The sequence below is a fragment of the Ambystoma mexicanum genome, chromosome 4p (genome assembly GCF_040938575.1).
Source record: "Ambystoma mexicanum isolate Mex_15411 chromosome 4p, UKY_AmexF1_1, whole genome shotgun sequence".
Taxonomy (NCBI): Eukaryota; Metazoa; Chordata; class Amphibia; order Caudata; family Ambystomatidae; genus Ambystoma; species Ambystoma mexicanum.
Genome location: NC_090927.1, coordinates 561,011,129 through 561,023,693, shown reverse-complemented (window position 1 = coordinate 561,023,693; position 12,565 = coordinate 561,011,129).

Sequence of the window (12,565 nt, the reverse complement as noted above, 5' to 3'; positions counted from 1 at the left end):
GCCTCTCGCATCCATGGAGTCCCTTACTGAAATAATTAAGAACCTTGAGTCCCGGGGAATAATACGTCCAGTCCACAGCACTTTCAATAATCCGGTGCTGGGAATATTGAAGCCAAATGGCCAGTGGAGACTCTGCGCTGACCTTAGAGAGCTCAACAAACGGGTCCATACTTCCCGATGGCCTCTGCCCTACATTGACTAAGGGCTGGCCCAGATCCAGGGGTCACAGGTATTCACTGCAATAGACCTGACCAATGGATACTGGACCGTGCCTGTCAGTAGGGAGGACCAATACAAACTGGCTTTTACCTTTGGGGGCCAGCAGTACACATGGACCCGGACTCCCTTCGGATACCTCAACTCCGGCAATGAATTCAACATTTTCCTACACAAGGCCATGCCCGACCTGGGTGCAAGGGGTAACCTGACTTATGTAGATGATGTCCTCATCAAAAGTTCATCTGTGGAGGAACACATAGCGGAGATCCGTTATGTTCTGACCCAGTTGAGGGCCGCCGGAGCAAAACTTTCCTTTCAGAAAGCACAGTGGTGTAGAACCCGTGTTAATTTCTTGGGGCATGAGATTACTCCTCAGGGTCTCTGTCCCCTGGAAAAGAAGGTGGAAGCACTCCAAAAACTGAAAGACCCCACAACTCTGCGGGAACTATGGAGCCTCCTTGGACTGACTAATTACAGCAGAAAGTTCATTGAGGGCTACGCAGAGATCACCAGACCCCTGATTCATCTCCTGAAGGGGGGGGTCAAGTGGGAATGGGGTCCAGAACAAGCCGAGGCGGTAAAACAACTCAAAAGAAGCCTCTCACAAGCGCCTTGCCTAGCTTACCCTGTCAGAAACAAGGAGTTCTTCCTGGAGACAGGGTTCTCTAATACGTGCTTGACGGCAGTATTATAACAAAAGCATACCAACGTCAATAAAGTTATCTCCTATGCGAGCAAAACTTTATCCTCTGTGGAGGAAAAATTCAGCGATTGTGAGAGGGCACTCCTGGCAATGGTGTGGGCATTGAAGAATTACCGCCCGTTTATCCAGGGGGAACACATCATAGTGGAGACTCCACACCAGCCTCTGCAATATCTCCAAAGTGATAGAATCCGGGCCGGAAATGTGAGTAATTCCTGAATTACTTCCTGGATTCTGTCAATGCAAGGCTTTCCTGTGGAGGTCAGATATGGCCAAAACAAGAAGAGTCCCCTCGCGCAAGGTCTGGCTGACTTGCATGATTGTGCCAGAGAAAACTGTCTCGAGGACGAAAGTCTAAAAATCAAGGACAACACGGAGGCATACCTTAATTCCCCACACAAAGTCTTTGAAGAGGACAAGTGTGAGGGAATGCCCACTGTCTATGTGGATGGATGCTCTTACCATGTTGACAACGACGGGGAGAAAGAACTGGTGGCTGGCGTAGGGAATGCATGGGTGAAGGGGTTCCCAGAACCCTCCGCTGGATACAAAATTGGTTCCCGAAGTAGTCAGTTGGCAGAATCGATGGCTGTGCATCAGGCCATCCTCACTGCTGTCCAGCATCAACTCCACGAACTGGTCATAATCACAGATTCGGATTATGTACGGAACGGGTTTGTGGAGCACCTGGTTAATTGGAAAACCAGAGGCATGTTATGTGCTAACAACAAACCCTTGAAACATGGGAAGTTGATCCAAAACATTGATGATATGGTCACCTCGAATGAGATGACCATCTATTGGAAAAAGATCAAGGGTCATTTCAAAGTAGAGGGACCAGACAAAACTGGAAATGACTTAGCTGATCAGCTGGCCAAAACCGGGGCCATCCAAGGGGATCTAATTGACATTGAGTCCCTGTTGGGGGAAATCCAGGTCACTGCTATCACTAGGTCCCAGACAAATGCTCACAATGATCTTTCAATTGCACAATGGAGTAAGGAGACCCCTGATGCTGATTTGATTACAGCTCAGAAGGGGGATCCAATTATTGGTAAGTTTTACCAACACCTTGAGGACCCTGAGAACTTTCCCCTGACGGATACCGATTACATTGGGAAAGAGGACCTAAGAGTGTTGATGAAATGTCCAAAAATGTTCCGAATCCAAGACGGTTTGCTGGTAAGGAAATCCAAAGCTGGCCACGATCAGTGGGTGGTTCCTACCTCATTCTGAAGCCTGATGTTAAGTCACGCCCATGATGCGGCCACCGCTGGTCATAGGGGGTTTCACACAACACTGGAAATCTTAAGAGAGGTTGCATACTGGCCACACATGGGGCAGGACCTTGACCAATACTTGAAGGGGTGTCTTGTGTGTGCACAATTTCAGCCATCATCCCTCACGCACCGTGCACCCCTCCAAAAGAGGGGGATGACACTGCCATGGTCAGATTTGCAAATCGACTTTGTAGGCCCTGTGATTCGCTCGTCTAGAGGAAACAAGTACATGTTGACCGTTACATGCTTGTTTACCAAGTGGGTGGAATGCCTCCCAGCCCCAAATTGCAAGGCAGAAACAGCAGCTGCCCTGATGATTAACCACATCTTTTCCCGTTTTGGTCTACCTCAAAGGATTGAGTCAGACAGGGGTAGCCACTTCACCAGTGAAGTAATGACAAAGATGTGGGCGATACTGGGGGTCAAGAGAAAGCTACACATTGCTTACAGGCCAGCTTCTTCTGGGGCAGTAGAGAGATATAACCGAACCATTGTGAGCATATATAAGAAGTTTGTGGCAGATTCTGGGCCAAGTTGGGATATCCGATTACCTCTGGTCCTAATGGCCATCAGATCTATCCCTTCATCTGCAACCAAAATGTCACCATTCGAGTTGATGACTGGAAGCAAGATGGTGCTTCCGCAGCATTTGCTCTACAGGACCCAAGAGCAGACACTAATAAATGCCTCCACAACTCATGAGTATGTGGAGAATTTAAGGAAACACCTTCAACATGCTTTTGCCTATGCTCAGCGGAATCTAGAAAGATCAGCTGAGAGTATGAAGACCCACTATGACCTGAAAACTTCCAAGAAGGAATATCAGGTGGGGGACTGGGTCTATTTATACAATTTCCAAAGGAACCAGGCCAAACAGCGAAAATGTTTGCCTACATGGAAGGGACCGTTTGAGATTATAGACAGGATCTCCCCTGTGGCCTACAAGATCCGCATCCCCAAAGGCGGTTTGGCAGAGGGGGAAGACAAGTGGGTCCACATCAAGCAGTTGAAGTGTTGCCATCCCAGGCACACTCTGCAACAACTGGAGGAGTCCTCTGCAATCCCAGAGGGTACCGCTCCAGAGTAATTCAATTCCAACCCTAAAATATCCTACATATAACCTACCAGAATCTGTGTTTCTCAAGTTTATGTGTTCCTGTCGCTTAATTTAGAAAAAATGTGCATGTTCATATCTGTTGAGTTCTAAAATATATATGCCACCCCACCATATCAATGGTGGGGGAGAAATGTCCATGAATAGGTATTTCCGCTCTTCCTTTGTCATCCTAGGAGAAAGAAAACCTGAAGACTGGCCAAGGAGGACGATCTGGAGACCGGGAGCAGAGACGCAAGGGGCCCGGGGTACCGCCCAATATTCCCATCAGGACCGGCGAGGAGAACCGATCGATCAGTACCAGATTGAGGAAAAGATGCTGAACTGTGCCATCTACCGGAAGAAGATGAGGAGAACATCCCAGATCTTGCGAGTTCCATCAGTGAAACAGAATGGCCATCGCAAGAGGGGGGCTTGTGGGATGTTTTTACCCATGCATCTGAGCCCTACCACAAAAACTGTGCAGTACTGGCATGGAAAACATCATGATGGCCAGAACTTCCCAGAAAATGCACAGGGAAATGCATGAAGAATAGGCTGGCACCCATTTTTGCCTATGTTGTGAGCACAGAAGGGCACAGAGCCTAAAACCATTGTAAAAGGGGCAATGCTGATTGCCAAAAGCAACCCATAACTGGTGGGAATTTGTTTTCTTCAGGTCAAACATGGCTAATTTATGGGCACAAAATTATTTTACTGCAGAACTACACCAATGCCATTTGTTGAACCTGGACAATATACTTCCATGTAATATCTCTTGTTTGAAATGCTTGAATTCAAGACTGATCCAACAAATTGCATGCAGTACCCGCTTTGGACTGAGGGCGGCGCTAGCGGTCTAAACTCTGACAGGGAAACTGCATGTCAGGAGTTGCAGGAGAGGCCTTTACATCAAAGGCTGGGAGTTAATTAAAATCTTAACCACATGCTGTTCCCAGAAGACAATCTGATTTAATTAACAGGCCAAAGGCTGGGAAACCTCTCACCTCCAGAGATTCACACCAGGAGTTAGAATCTCACATGACCTCTTGATTGAAAGAAGGCAGACTGGCTGGGAGCCTCCTGGAGACCACACAATAGGCTCTTGCACTTGAATAGAATATGTTGATTTTGACTGTTTCCTGTCAACAAAGGCCTGCCTGCCAGAAGACACATGTGATCACTGACCCACCCAAGTCTTGGAGGCGGACTCCAACACTCTGAGAACTGAATTGAAAGCAAAATATATATTTTACAGAAACACTGATAACTCTTTGTAATCAAATGACAGGAATGTATAACTTTGAGAGCCTTCATTTAAAAAATGTACCTTCGATTCAAGCCCAAACTCCAATTTGTGTGATGTTCTGCTGCAAAACCCTGCTATTTATGTATACTACAGACTCTGTGTTTAAGCTAGAGACATGGGAATTTACTGGAGTATGTATGGACAGGCCGTGTGTATGTGTATAATTTTTAATGAAAAACCAATATTGCAAAACCAGTTAAAAAATGCAAAATGTTGGCGTTTCTGAATGCAAGCTCTTAGAAACATCAGAGTTTGAACAGAGTATACCTCATGTGATACGTGATGGGTGCATGTAATTTCAAACCACTGTGTATCTATGAAATATGTCTTTAGGTCAAATATAGATTTGTGGGCAAACTGACCAGGGGAGGATCCTCTGACCCATAAAACCTACAGCATCACCATGACACACATTTCTTCCCCCAATCAAAGCAGTCTGGAAAGCTTGACCAATGGGCAGTTGAAAGAGGGGCTGGCTAGTGATGCTGCACACACACCCACTTTCACAAGATATAAAAAGAGCCACTGGAAGCTAGAGAGGACATTAAATTCCATTTGCTGCGGAGCATGCTGACCGACGACTTCACATCCAGAGATCCTACACTTAGACTTCCAAGCTAAACAGAGACTACAGAACTTCGAACCAAGAAGGCCCACTGCAAGCAAAAGTATTTGTCAGCAGGCCCAAAAATCATTTGCAGACTATTCACAGCCGGACCCAGTTGTTGATTCTGGCCTGAAACCCTGTGCCAGAAAGATCCAGAAGCAGTGCTGTACCCAGAGAAAGCAGAGCAGTATCCAGAACCAGAGGCCAGAGATCCAGAGTGATCCAGACTGCTGTTAGCAGAACCAGAGAGCTGACCCAGATCACTGTGAAGTGCCGAGACCAGAACCGGAGTCCAGTCCAAAACCTGACCAGATCCGTGGGGAGGCCGATTTCAAAATATATTGTGAGTACCTAGCAGAACTGTGCAGAACCAATCTCTTAGTTAAAATAATATAATCCAAACTATTTTAATCTAACCAGAACTGCCTCCTAACTGTCACCTGTCATTTGCAAAGCTGTCACCTGTCATTTTCCAGCTGCAAGTTGTAACCTGTCGCTTTGAACTTTTACAATTTCAAATCCAAAAAACTACCTTTATTTAATCGTCCGTATCTCTGGAACCGTTTGTGCTAGGACCTTGGTTTAACTTTCCTCTGAAAGCTTAGAATCTCAGTTTTTCAACGATCATGATTCTCGCACTCGCCAATTTTGCGATTTGGCCCGATTTCCTTACTTGTAAAAAGATAGCTGCTTTTGCCTGAACTGCTAAATTTCGTTGCCTCTTAAGAAACATCCCTGAATCATTGCTAGAGTGAGCCTGAACTCATATTAACTAGATACCACTCACCCTGAACCTCCTGAAGGGAATTAAAAGCATTTTCAGCATATTTCTCACTGCATTGTCACCATATTCAAAGCATTTTGCCTGTGTTTCAAGTTATTTTTTGTACTGCATTTTCATTCCACCTTGCATCCATTTGAAACCATAAAAGTATTGTTGCTATCTTATCCATCCTATAACCACTCATCATTGATTATAAAGAAGTGTGCTAGGGCCAGACTATCCATTATTGATTACTGCTCAGATTAAGTGTGATATTCAATTATTAATTTATTATAAAGTGTGAAATACATATATATTGTTTAAATTTAATTTCTCAAATAAACCTGTTAACTTGCAAAACAGAACTACTTCTTGGCTCAGTGGGGTCAGGGGGATTCCAAGAGAGGGGTGTTATATAGGGGTAGTCATCCAGCTCATGAACTGGACATAAAGATATATCAATAAGGGTTTCCATTCAGTATCCCAGACTAGGCATTGACTTAGCTGTAGTGTTGAATTGAATCCTCTTACAACCATTTAGAAGAGGGAGCAGGGTCAGAGAAAGAATCAGCTCCCATTAAGGCAGAGCTGCAGTCACCTTATACTGGAGAATGATGCTGCCAATATAGTTTGGGAGAGGGATGGCAGAAAAGAGGAACCTGGTTTAGTTTTCATAAAGATATCAGTTCATTTGTAAAGCACAGTTAAGCCTGAAAAGGAACTGTTTCCCTTGTTGCACATAAACAACCCTAATCTCACTACTGAAAGGAAAATCAGTCAAGCAAGATACAAATAATTACAACTTTTTTTGGAAGATGAAGGTTTTGCACTGCTGTCTAAAGGACAGATGATTGACTGTATTCTTTCGACAAAGTTACTAGTAGCACACTTGACAGACGGACTGCCTCGGCAGAGAATAATCTGCCCAATTTTACTAGTCAAAACTTCAGATGTACCAGCAGGTTCGCTTTTGCTGAATGACACGAAAAATGTGGAACATCTTTTTAAGTTTGACCAGACTTCTTTATATGATTATTTATTATTGTATTGTTTAAATTGCACATCCAGCTCGAGAGCAGCAAAGTGCTGTACACAGTGTGGGTAGCCGGCATTTGGGCTGGCATCTTTTAACAGTAGTACAGTACTGTGAACTCTTAGTGGTGTGTTATATATGCCATATCATATCATATAATTATCATATCATTGGGTTTAGTTCTTGGTCAGGTGTTGTTGAAAGAGCCATGTTTTAAGAGATTTGTGAAATTGGACAATTGTGGGGGCATTCCGAGCCGACACCGGGATCGAGTTCCAGAGGGTTGATACATGACAAGAGAAGCATTATTTGCTTTTCCTCTCTTTGTGCACGAGTTGTGATTCAAGCCAGTTGGTCAATTTGCTGAGCGAGGAGCATGTGCCACCAGATATGTGGAGTTTAGCCACCAGGTACGGTGGTATGCGCCTCGTGACTGCTTTATAGATGATATATGCAGTCTTAAACAGTATCTTGACTCGGAGTCGAAGCCTACGTAGTTTGCATAGGATGGGGATGGATCAGCCAATTTCCATGCTCCCATAATAAGACGTGCTGCAGCATGGTGGACTGCTTTTAGGGGAGCCAAGTTAGCAGCTGGGAGCCCTGACAGAAGAATATTTCCACCATTGATGTATAAGACCACAAGGACCAATGAGGATCAATTCAGTCTTAGATGGGTTTAGTTTGAGGTAGGCAGTCAACATCCAGGACTTGTTGATGGCTAGGTAATCGCGGAGACAAATGATGTCCAGCACGTTATTTACTCTCATCTACAACTGAATATCATCTGCGTATTATTGGATGGCCATATTGGGATCTTTGAGGAGAGTGCAATAAGGTCCCATATAAAGGTTAAAAAGGATTGGTGAGAGAATGAAGCCTTAAAACCAAGTTCATCTGTACAGCCTGGTATTTGCCTGAGAGGTAGGGGACAGGATAGTGCCAAAGAATCCCATCCTATCAGCAAGGAGGGAGAAAAGGATGCAGTGGTCGATGTGCCGAACGCAGCCAAGAGGACAAGTAAGACGCGGAGACATGAGTCACCGTTATCCATGATTTGGGGAGCATCATCCATCAGCTGGATGGTGGCTGTCTCAATATTACACTTTGGGTGTAACCCTGACTTATAGTCATTTAGGGGGTGGAGTTGTTCAATTCTGGTGAGTAGTTGTGTAGCAACTACTTTTTCTAAGATTTTGACAATAAACAGGAGGTTTGTAATGGGCCTGCAGTTGGCCAGGTTGTCTGGATCTAGGGTTGTTTTTTTCAAAATAGGTAGTATGAGAGCAGTCTTGAGGGTGTACAGCAATTATCCTTCTGTGAGGGAGGCATTGAGGATGCTGAGGAGCGCATTGAGCACTGGACCCATCAATTGGACCCATCAACTGCACCCATCAATTGTTTAATGATGATGGCCAGAATTATATCATCCGAGAAAGAAATAGGTGCAGTGTGCATGTCGGGGTTCAAGGGATGCTCAGGCTCTGAGAGTTTGATTCGATGGTCTCCCTTGATTTTGTCAATTTTTTCAATCAATATTGTGTCGATTCTGTCACATTTTTCTTGAGTTATTGGTACCTCTAGGTCGGGTGAGAGTTTGATACAGTGCTTTACTACTTCAAAGAGGGATTTGCTCCTGTAAGAGACTGCCACAATGGTAAGCCGCAGGCCTCGTTAATCAGAAACCCACAGTTTTTGCACCACCATTTCTCTGGGGCTCTGAATTAGTGTTTGTTGGAGGCTAGCTCAGGGGTGTACCATGTGGCAGATGGTTTAGGTTTTGCCCAGCTGGATTTTAGGTTGTCCACCAGTTTCATAGCAGAGTTAGTAAATAATTCCAGGAAGTCTGAGGCATTCCCTGTGGTGGGGAAGTCTGCAAAGTGTGCTTCTATCTCATTGACCAGCAAGGTTTTGAATGAGTGGCGTTGAGTGAGCAGGCATTTAGCCTGACCTTTGTGAGCCGCATTCGAGTGGGTGATTGATAATAGGATGGCAGCATGTTCAGACCAGTCAAGTCGGATAGGGTCTGCATAGGTGATGCAGGGGATGATGTGAAGGCTATGTCTAGGTTGTTGCCTTTGTTGTGCATGGGGAGAGCACAATTTGCTTAAGGTCCATGGACGTGGTCACTGCGAAAAGGTGTGCTTTGCGTGTGGTTCTCAGTCTGTGAGATTTTAAAATCACCAGGAAATACATTATTTGAATGTGCTAATATGGCAGAGGAAAGTAAGTTGGAGATGTCTTCAATGAACAAGTCACTCCTGTCAAGTGGTCTGTGGCTAATGTAATGGTTTCCTTGTGTGATACAGGGAACCGGCAGGTTGAGTGATTCAAATAAGCATGTTCTGGGATGATGGAGCATGGCTATTCGCCACTGTGGATGATAGCCACTCTGCCTCTTGCCCTTCCTGGTAAGTCGGCATGTTGGATGCAGTAGCCTTGGGGTAGGAGGACTTTGAAAACATGTGGAGACTATGGGGTAAAACATGTTTCAGTGATAAACAGGGCATCAAGGTTGCTGAAGGAGATGAGGTCAGCGATCTCTGCAGTGTGAGTGACTGCTGAGCAAGCATTGAACAACATGAGAGTTTGTGAGCATGTTGTCAGTGGGTGTTGGATGGGGGCATGGGCAATATTGATGAGTTTTGCTAGGGTAGCTTGCCGTTACTGCCCAGGGCACTTGGCCAGACGTGGAAGTGGGCAGAGAACACTGGGGCACAAAGTTGGATTCTAGTCAGACAACTGAGATGTGATTAGAGTACCACAGGAAAAGTGGTTGATCAACTGGAGACACAAGTGGATCTGAAACACCAATGTCTACTTCAGCTTAAAAGGGAAATGCCAGTCTTGAACCAGCACATCTTCATTGCCAAATACTGGAATACTAACCTGACTATTAATTTACTGACTGACCTAAACCTACCTAGATGTCACTGTTTCCAAATGAGTCATAATCATGGTGAAGAATAAAAGACATCTTCGGGTGGGTCTAGTTCCTACTAATGCTTACATATTTTCCAGTTTTCCCATAATGTTCATGGTGTTCTTAGAGCCTTTCTAATGAACATGACCTAGCTCATTTCTGCTCTACATCTGAATGCTGATAACAGTATCCATTTTCAAAACTCACATCCATCTGCATTTTCATTCAGGAAATGTGTCATGGAATCTGTGAAACAATTCCAGGAAATATGCAAACTCTATTGGTTCTCAAAATCTCTGTTCAGGTCCAAAATGTTTCCAGTCAATGAGGTATTGCTACTTGCCCTTAGGACCTTAGATTTGAACTCTGGAAGATTATAGGACACAGAAAGCCAAATGTCATGACCAAAGGGTGTTTTTCATAGTTTAAACTAGGTGAAAACAGAAAATATGGGGATAACACTATGTTAAGGCCATCTATAGTTGTATCCTAAGTAACAGGGGGTTAATATATTTTTGAAGTCCATGTTTGGTGCAGTAAGGCCACTTTTATCAAGATCTGTAGATACAGCCTCTGCACGACTTATGGCTGGAGTTCATCCAGCAAAATGTTTCTTAAACAATTATCAATATCCAGGCAAATGGCACATCTGTGGTAAAGGAAACCAACTTCCAGTGGCCAATAGGAAGGAGAAACAAGTAGTAGAAAGTGCATGAAATAAGCTGAAAGAGTGCTGGTTCAGGTACCTGGATAGTAGTTACGGAAATAAATTCAACAGCTGTATCTTTTTGTAGAGGCGGGAGGTCAGTACCTCTGCTGAAAATACTTCTGGATGCCATTACACATGCAGGTATTGCCATCTTGATTCCCACCATCCACAGTGAGAACGAAGGAGCCACAATCAAATACAGAAGAACACAGTGGAAAACCACAAAACCTGATCCCCCGGGTTACTGCAACTCTGATCTAAACAGTGTGTTTCAGTTGATACCTGATGGGGACTTGTAAGAGCACTAATGTGAATGCCAGCAATGCCAGGATGCACAAAGGCACATGAACCATGACATTGATTATGACATAATAATAGGTAATCAGGACGGGAATACTGGGTGTATGTGCCAATGCTTAGATGGTTATAGCTTCACTGCAACCGAATTGATTAACTTTAGATCTCAAATTCTGCCAAAATACTAGTTGAAAAAATGTAAAGAAACCTGGAATTGTATTTTCAACAACTTCATACTTAGACAAACCGTTGAATCAATTTTGATTTGTGGAGTGTCTTTTCTCTTGCTATATGTAAACCTCTTGTTTGATGGTTTGGCTACATTCAAGTAACTCTGAACTGCTTTATTCTCTCCCTAAGACCTTGAGATGGCTGCTCCTGTTGCAGGTGGCACTTTCTTCGTGTGTAGGCCTAGCACAAATGGCCCATGCTGAAACATAATTCAGTAATTCCATGGTGTATAGCCAAATTTGCAACAAACCACCAGGATAGAGCTATTAACCATGTTCATGTATTTTGTAAAAAATATGTTCCGCTCATATAATAGAGTTCTTTATTCCACCCCATGGATCCCAGGTGTCATGCTGACCCAATTCTTATTTTTAATCTCAAAATGTCCTCCTGTAGTAAGTATACACAATTATTCCCAACTAACACATTTGTAATCGAATCATTGATAGAAGACACAATCAAATTACCTACAAATGATACAATGATTTACATGGCAGTACTGGTCTGTTGCTGTTTAATCTATATAATACACAGTGCGTAGGGAAATGTATTAAAATCATTTTGCTTGTAGATGAGCACATTAAGGCCTGGCAAGCAAATCATGCAAAAGCAACAAATTTTATTGTAGCAGGTGAGCAGAATGTGCAGTTGGAGTTTACTCATCTAAATGATGTTCTGGTGGAAGAAGACCCTCAAGCCTGGGATATACCAGAGTGGTGGTTTCTGCCCAAGTATTTCATTGTGCGTGATTTTTCATTTGATCATAAAATTAATACATATTTCATTGTTACACACCTGCCTGGTTCATAGTGCATTGTGACACAGGGTATTCGTTAAGGTGGGTGTGAGACGGGTTGGGTGCCTTCTCCAAGTAGAATCTGAGAATCAACAAAGATAAAAAGCATTTTTGTTGTGCGCCACATTCATTGTCAGTGGAAAGAGTCGCTGGCGGGAGTGTGCCGTGTCCTAAAACCTTTACAGTAGTTCAGTGTACAATTGATTTGTGTAATCAAAGCATACATTTGTATAGAAACTTACTTGGACATTCCTTTATTTAGGAACTACTGGTGTACTTTGCTGTTTGGGTTACTACTGGCTCACATTTACACCCCGTCTGAGAGGGTAGCCTTCCCTCTGCCTACGTTACCACACAAGGCAAAGGAAGTATATATCTTAGAGGAGCCTATTTCACATTTGATGGTTTCTAGAAGTGTGGCAGCTGAGTAGGTGGTTTAACCATTACTCAACCTCATACTTCTGCTGAGCAGACGTTATTCCATCGCAAAGAGAACATTACATAGCTATTCATAGATAATTAGGCAAGTCAAACAGAAATATTATTCAGATCACAATATTGATAGTTCAACTACAGCAAGGGAACTTTATTAAAAGAATATC